This window comes from Benincasa hispida, chromosome 2 (assembly GCF_027475165.1).
Source record: "Benincasa hispida cultivar pf3 chromosome 2, pf3_genome.v1.1, whole genome shotgun sequence".
NCBI lineage: Eukaryota > Viridiplantae > Streptophyta > Magnoliopsida > Cucurbitales > Cucurbitaceae > Benincasa > Benincasa hispida.
Genome location: NC_143479.1, coordinates 23,021,969 through 23,027,963, shown reverse-complemented (window position 1 = coordinate 23,027,963; position 5,995 = coordinate 23,021,969). Strand labels below are relative to the sequence as shown.

The following is a 5,995-nucleotide window of genomic DNA, read 5'->3' as shown; positions in this document are numbered from 1 at the left end:
CGATATTGGAGGTGACCTTGCAACCTGGGAACAGTTCAAGGAACGTTTTTATGAGAAGTACTTTTCGGCCAACACCCGATACAATAAGCAGGTAGAATTCTTGAACCTGAAGCAGGGCGTTATGTCAGTGGAGGATTACGAGCAAGAATTTGATAAGCTGTCTCAGTTTGCTCTTGAGCTAGTGGCCACCGAGGCAGAAGGACCGAGAGATTCATCCACGACCTGAGGAGCGGGTTGCGAGGGATGGTGCATGCCTTGGATCTTAAGACTTATGCCGCGGCATTGCGGGACGCTGTGAGGATTGATGCCGACTCCCAGGGGGGAGAAGAATACAGGAGGTCATTCGGGATTGGGACCTCCGCAGGGCAGAAAAGGAAGGCTGAGCACAAGACTTTTAAACATCAACAGAGGGGTCAGAACACCGTACATTCTCCACGTTAGTGGGGACAACAGAGTACCCAGGCTGGGAATGGTAGGGAAGATAGACCGATATGCACCACTTGCGGTAAGCAACACTGGGGACGTTGTTTACCCAACTCTGGGAATTGTTTCCGATGTGGCCAGAAGGGACATATGGCAGATAGATGCCCAAGGAAGAATGCGCCTGAGCACAGGAGCCAGCCCGTAGGATCGTTCCAGGGAGGCCCGAACCGCCAGCAATAGCAAGGAAAGGTATTTTCTACCACTCGGCGTGAGGCCGAGAAGTCAGACATCGTGGTGACAGGTACACTTCCCATTTTGGGACATCATGCTTTTGTTTTATTTAACTCTGGTTCTTCGCACTCATTTATATCGGCTATATTTGTGATACACGCCATGTTAGACTCAGAACCGTTGCCTTTTTCATTGTCTATTTCCACTCCCTCGGGAGAGATCATGTTAGCTACAGAAAAGATAAAGGCATGTCAGGTAGAGGTAGCCAATCGCGCGTTAGATGTAACCCTGATAATTTTAGATATGCGCGATTTTGATGTTATATTAGGCATGGATTGGTTAGCTGCTAACCATGCCAGCATAGATTGCTCTCGTAAAGAGGTTATCTTTAAGCCTCTTACAGGAGCAGTTTTATGAAGGCCAGCAGGCTATTTGACCAAGGAGCCTGGGGCTTTATGGCCAGTGTGGTAGACACCAGGGAGAATGAAGTTACCTTGACTTCAGAGCCAGTAGTGAGGGATTTTCCAGATGTATTTCCAGAAGACCTTCCCGGATTGCCCCCGCAGTAGGAGATAGATTTTGCCATTGAATTGGAGCCAGGCACAACCCCTATTTCAAGCGCCCCGTACAGGATGGTCCCGACAGAGTTGAAGGAACTGAAGGTCCAATTGCAGGAGTTGTTGGACAAGGGTTTCATCCTCCCTAGTGTGTCACCATGGGGTGCACACGTTTTGTTTGTGAAAAAGAAGGATGGATCGTTACGTCTGTGCATTGACTACAGAGAGCTGAACAAGGTGACCGTCAAGAACAAATATCCCCTTCCCAGGATCGATGATTTGTTTGTCCAGTTACAGGGAGCTACGGTATTCTCTAAGATTAACCTCCGGTCAGGGTACCACCAGCTGAGGATAAAGGACAGTGACATACCCAAGACAGCCTTCCGTTCGAGGTATGGACATTATGAGTTCACAGTGATGTCATCCGGCCTAACGAATGCACCAACAGTGTTCATGGATCTGATGAATAGGGTGTTCAAGGAATTCCTCGACACCTTCGTGATTATTTTTATTGATGATATTTTGATTTATTCCAAGACAGAGGCCGAGCATGGGGAGCATTTGTGGAGAGTTTTAGAGACATTGAGGGCCAATAAGCTATATGCTAAGTTTTCTAAATGTGATTTTTGGTTGAAGCAAGTGTACTTTCTAGGGCATGTGGTATCCAAGGAAGGTGTCTCCTGCAAAGGTGGAGGCAGTTACGGGTTGGGCTCGTCCAACCACGGTCAGTGAGGTACGCAGCTTTCTGGGGTTAGCAGGCTACTACAGACGGTTTGTGAAGGATTTCTCTCGCATAGTCGCCCCATTAACTCAGTTGACCTGGAAGGGGGCAACATTTGTTTGGAATGAGGCTTGTGAAAGTAGTTTCCAGGACCTCAAGCAAAGGCTGTTTCAGCCCCAGTTCTCACAGTACCGGATGGATCAGGTGGTTTCGTCATTTTCAGTGATGTATCCAAGAAAGGGTTGGGATGCGTATTGATGCAGGAGGGTAGAGTAGTTGCTTACGCTTCACGTCAGCTGAAGAAGCATGAATAGAATTATCCCACACATGACTTGGAGTTAGCAACGGTGGTTTTTGCTTTCAAGATCTGGAGACATTATTTGTATGTAGAAAAGATACAGATATTCACCGACCACAAGAGTTTGAAGTACCCTTTCACTCAGAAGGAGCTAAACATGAGGCAACGAAGGTGGTTGGAACTATTATGACCGTGAAATTTTGTACCACCTGGGGAAAGCAAACATAGTGGCAGATGCTTTAAGCAGAAAGGTGGCCCATTCCGCAACTCTCATTACTGGACAGACTCACTATGCAGGGAACTGGAGAGGGTAGAGATTGCAGTAGTCGTGGGGAAGGTCGCGGCACAGTTAGCACAGTTTTCGGTGCAACCAAGCCTAAGGCAGAAGATTATTGATGCGCAGCGAGACGACCCTTATTTGGATGGGAGAGTTCGTAGAGTGGAGTCAGGCCAGGATAGAGAATTCTCTGTGTCAGCAGAAGGCGGCCTCTTTTATCAGGGGCATCTGTGCATGCTGGCGGTTTGTGACATTAAGGATGAGCTGTTGTCAGAGGAGTTCCCTATTCTCAGTCCACCCCAGCAGCACCAAGATGTACCAGGATCTGAAACGTTACTATTGGTGGAACGATATGAAAAGAGAGATTGTGGAGTTCGTCAGTAAGTGTTTGGTGTGCCAGCAGGTGAAAGCCCCGAGGCAGAGGCCAGCAGGCTTGTTACAACCATTAAATATACTAGAATGGAAGTGGGAGCATGTGTCTATGGACTTCATCGTGGGGTTGCTTCGAATAGTTAAGGGTTTCACTGTGATATGGGTCGTTGTAGACAGACTTATGAAGCTAGCAGATTTCATCCCTGGAAAGTCCACCTTTTCAGTGAATAAGTGGGCACAGATATACATGAAGGAAGTGGTAAGATTGCATGGAGTACCCGTGTCCATTGTGTCGGACAGAGACCCTCGTTTCACGTCTAACTTCTGGAAAAGTCTTCAGGTGGCATTGGGGTCCTGGTTAAACTTAAATACAGCGTTTCACCCTCAGACAGATGGGCAGACAGAGAGATTGAATCAGATATTGGAAGACATGTTGCATGCCTGTGCCTTAGAGTTTTCCGGAAGCTGGGATGCTCACTTGCACTTAATGGACTTTACGTATAATAACAGCTACCAGTCCACTATTGGGATGTCACCCTTTGAGGCCTTATATGGGAAGAGTTGCAGGTCCTCTGTGTGTTAGGATGAGGTAGGAGAGAGGAGATTGTTAGGACCTGAATTGGTGCAAACCACAAATGAGGCCATACAGAAGATCAGGGCTTGTATGCAGACAGCCCAGAGCAGACAGAAGAGTTATGCCGATGTAAGACGTAAGGACCTAGAATTTGAGATTGGGGTGAAAGTGTTTTTAAAGGTGGCACCCATGAAGGGTATTCTGAGGTTTGGCAGGAAAGGAAAGTTGAGTCCGAGATTCATTGGACCTTTCGAGGTCCTGGAATGAGTTGGCCCTATAGCTTACCATTTGGCCTTGCCCCTAGCATTGTCTTCAGTTCATAATGTCTTCCATGTTTCGATGCTAAGGAAGTATGTGGCAGACCCATCTCATGTAGTTGACTACGAGCCCTTACAGTTGAATGATAACTTGAGCTACGAGGAGAAGCCCATAGAGATTCTTGCCAGAGAAGTAAAGACATTGCGCCGTCGGGAAATTGCTTTTGTGAAAGTTCTGTGGTAAAACCACTAGTTCAGGGAAGCCACCTGGGAGTGAGAGGTTGAGATGAAGGCCCAATACCTAGAGCTTTTTCAAGGATGAACTTTCGAGGACGAAAGTTCTTTGAGGTGGGGAGAATGTAACATCCCACACCTTTTTATTTATTTATTTATAATGTAAAACTTTTCCCTTTTCAGTAATTGCCCTTAGTTGAAGGACATGTTTGGAATTCTGAATTTAAAGTATAAATGCGAGGATTTAAGTGTTGTCGTGGAATTTATTCAAAAATTATTCAATTTAAAAAGTTATGGCAGGAATTAATTATTTTTGGAAAAAGGAAAGGAATTAAATAGTATAAAGTGGGTTAAGAAAAAGATCTAATTAGAGTTATACTATTTTCCTTTTATTATTATTATTATTATTATTATTTTTACTATTTTTTTATTATCATTATCATTATTATTATTATTAGTATTAGTATTTTTTAAAAAAATAAAAAGGGCCCCCCTCATTTTCTCCCTCACCCACGCGAGCCTCCGTTTTCTTCTTCCTTGCTGCATACCCAGCCGCCACACCCCCAGTTGCCTTGCGCCTCCAACCGACCGCCGTTCGTCAGCCTCAAAGCACCGCACGTCCTCTTTCAACCGGTCGAACTACTGGATCCAGCCCCTACGTGCCACCAGTTGCCCAGTTGTCGACCTCCCTCCAATGGCGTTGCTCGCCATTCGTGGGTTTCGGCCGACCAGATCTCGCCAGTCAGATCACGCCGTTCGCCGTCGCGTCGCCCCTTTCAGTCGTTCGTTCCGTCCGCGAGCAACCAGAAGCTCTCCAAGCCTCTGCCGTGAGCCTCCGTCCAGCCGGGCCGCTCGCCAGCTGCCCCAGCCTCACCACTGCCGGTCGTTGTCGTCCCTGCCGCGTCGGGTCCGCTTTGATCTTTGTCGAAATCTTGAATTAAGGGTAAGTGTAAATTGTTTTGGTTGGATTCCTTGAGGATTTTGAGTAGTCACTAGAGTTTGGTGGATTCCTTGAGGATTTTGAGCAGTCACTAGAGTTTGGCTTTAAATTGTTGGTTCACGTCATGTTTTGGATGTAGGGCAAAATTTTTAGGTTGCTGAAGTTGTCGTCCAACCGAGTAAAAGGGGTAGTCGACGAATCTTGGTGAAGGGTAAGGCTCTAAACTTATGTGGGTTGTTAAGCATGTTGTATGTTTATGAATTTCTCGATTTAAGTTTGACTGAACTATGGACTGCAGCCTAAAATAATTTGCCATGATGTTGGGTGTTAGGTTTAGATCTTGAGGTGTCCTGGTGTCTTTGTTTTGAGTGGTTTTAAGTTTGATCCTGTGGGCTTTCGGTTTCGTTGGACAAGGAAGAGGTTGAGCTTGCTAGTTTCTGGAGTTTGCGAGTAAATGTAAGTAATCTTATCATTGGAACTGCCCACGGGCCAGGCTCTAGTTGTATGCTAGCATGATAAGTGTATGTTATGGTAATTGTTACCATGTTGATTGACAATATGACTTGAATCAAAGTATGTTCTGGCACAAATTCTGATTTGTTTACATACATACCTAAGTGCTTGATCGTTAGTATGTGATAGTATGTGTTTTCATATGTCGATGTCTGATCTGCTGGCTTTGAGGCATACTTGTATGTTGTGGATTTATGATATAAGTTATACATGGATGATGTATAATATGTTGTTAAGAATTATGGGTATGTGATGCAGCCATGGTATTGAGGATTTTTATTATGCTTTAAAACCGTACAAATGTTGAATCTTAGCATGTTAGGACTGTGTGAATATCCTTATTGATTAGTTAGATGCTCACCAGTTTTGTGTTTCCTTCGGGATTCACCAGTTTTGTGGGCATGCTTAACTACAATAAGATATGACTCAGTCTCTTATATGTTACATGTATTTATGTGCCATATGTGGGTATCTAGAGGACATAGATGCCTAGCCTGACCCCAGTGGTGGGGTTACTTACTGAGTATTTTATACTCATTCTTTCTTATGTTGATGTTTCAGGTAAGGGTAGAGATGCACCGGCGATGGCGCAGCGGAA

The 5,995-nt window shown here is 45.3% G+C and overlaps 1 pseudogene; it reads left to right on the top strand.

The window, feature by feature from the left end:
* The first annotated feature begins 243 nt into the window (after positions 1–243).
* On the top strand, positions 244–2,891 carry LOC150037735 (uncharacterized; annotated as a pseudogene).
* The last annotated feature ends 3,104 nt before the right edge of the window (positions 2,892–5,995 follow it).